The sequence below is a fragment of the Caretta caretta genome, chromosome 17 (genome assembly GCF_965140235.1).
Source record: "Caretta caretta isolate rCarCar2 chromosome 17, rCarCar1.hap1, whole genome shotgun sequence".
NCBI classification, from domain to species: Eukaryota; Metazoa; Chordata; order Testudines; family Cheloniidae; genus Caretta; species Caretta caretta.
Genome location: NC_134222.1, coordinates 4,320,668 through 4,323,056, shown reverse-complemented (window position 1 = coordinate 4,323,056; position 2,389 = coordinate 4,320,668).

Sequence of the window (2,389 nt, the reverse complement as noted above, 5' to 3'; positions counted from 1 at the left end):
TGTGCTAAGTGCCTCCCATGTTATTCCAGAGCCCATTTTCTGAGCACTTTTTACATATCAAAACTTGATCTGCGACTCTCTCCTATAATGCAACACAAAGCAAACTGAGGGTAAGTTTTTTGCTTTGTTAGAAAGTGTTTATAGAATCACCCAGCAATGGCTGGAGCAAATTGACACACACGCTTCCTGGGGCATTCTCTACCATTCACCAGGCACGTTGCCTAAAGAAATCTTCTGTCATGCTTTTGGAATCCAGCATTTTGATACAGTAAATTATTATGCATAAACATTCAGGTTGTTTAATTGATTTCAGGGATTGCTTCCAATTTGTCCTTACGTTACTAGTTTCTAGTCACCCCAGCATGATCCAAGAAAAGTATCATCCGGAAAATGTATGTCTGATTCTGGTAACTCTGCATTTGGTGGACACATTACGAGCACTCCACTTTTCTTCTGGCTTTTCAGGCCAGCGTGACGCATGTGGCAAAGTCTGCTCTGTTATCGCTAACGGGTATGGAAATGAACATACCAGGCTGCCATTCGTTCAGACTGTGTCTCGTTCTACCAAACATCTCTCCCCTAGTAAAAGTGGAACCTCCCTCGCTTAATCCGCTGCATCCACATGAACGCTTGTTAGCAGTATGTCTTAAACTGCCCAGGGCTGCCATTGCTTAGCTGGCTTTTCTAACTACAGAAGTGGCACATGGTTGCAAGCGGGTCCATGTGTGTGACGCCAGGCTGGGATTCTTTTCTGGCTTCCTTCAGTGAAAGGGAGGGTTTGATGAACTACAGTGACTGCTAGTTAAGAAATGTTTTGCTAAGCCTTGTGTAGAAGAAATCCACCAAACCCCCATCACCTAATCTGAACTCCTTGGTCCAGGTCAATCTTCGACCTAGTCTAAACTCAGAACAATAAAATGAGTAACATAGCCCTCCTGGAGACAGGGTGCAGGCACTCTTAACTGCTGTTCCCTCTCATCCTGCTCAGACTAGGAGCAGATGGGACAGTGGTAGAAATACTGGCCCCTCTCTGCACTGTAGGGCAGGGGTCAGCTCAGAATTTTGCTTGCATGTGATTCACACACTGAAACTCTGCATCCCTGCAATCATTAGACCCACAGTGTAGGCGTCAAAGGAACAGGGCGTTAGACTCCCACTACCTGGCACAGACTTGTGCAGTAAGAAATGGCGGTGGATGAGTAACCTGTAGCAAAGGTCGCTGTGAAAATGACCAGAATACAAATGATGTTAGGGAATAAAGGGCAATCCTAACACAGGACTGGGTGAAAGAAATTAGAGATGGAATCTGTTTGAATGCAGAAAGTCGCAGAAGGCAAAACCTTTCATGCAGAGAGAAGCCAGATGCCAAATTAATGTTCAATTCACCAGATGAACCCCGGGGATAGAACTGCAGCTAGCAGGGAAAGCAAGAGAACAAAGCAAGGCAGTATAAGGGTACAATGGCTTATACATTGAATGAAATCCCCGGCACTGGCCCTGTGAATGTGGGGGGAGGCCAGGCTTACAAGCAATAGGACCAGTATCACCTCTGACCTGCTTCCCCCAGCCTTGGTTTTTCATTAACACAGCTAGGCTAAAAGGCAACAATGGTTTCCTTCAGCAGGAGTGAGCAAGCTTGGAACTGAATCAAGCAATGTTAAAGAGGAGCAGAGATCACTGTGTGGGGCTGCTTCCCAACTGCAGATAGACTAATCCAAAGTTAGGAGCCAGGTGATTTGGGGAGCAACCACGAGACTCTATAAAGAGGACAGCACAACCATCACTGGAAGGGATCAGGTGAAAGCCTCAGCCAACCAAAATAATAGGCGGGCAGCTCTTTAAGGGCCTGATCCTGCATCCATTGAAATCATGGGGTGCTTTGTCACTGATTGCAGTGGAGTCAGACCCAAGCAGCAACAGTGTGGCAGAAAGTGTGTGCCTTATCTCAGTGGGACCAGAGGATGCGTAAGTTGCATTGGGTCCGCAGCTTGTCTGTGACGCAGTTCCGTACCAGTGGAAGCTGTAGTGTAGACAGTACTCTAGCGTTGTTACCACCAGCCCCTCTGATCCTATTCTGCACAGATCTAGATGGCGTGGTGGTAAAAAAAAACCAAACCAAACCAAACCCAGAGTCCTGGCTAGGCCCGTGCAGTAGTACAGCTCCACTATTAGTCAGAAACCTGGGTTCTGTTCCTGGCCCCGACACTCATCTGAAGTCACTTCACCTCCCACTCCCTTTCCAGCTTGTCCCTGGCGATTACAAGTGCTCTGGCAGGGACTGGCTCTTGCCTTGTGCGTATAGCGCTTAGCGTAATGAGACCTCGACCGCAGCTGTCACTGCTGTCACACAAACAATTGCCAGTGCAGACACGGCCTCAGGCTGGCAACG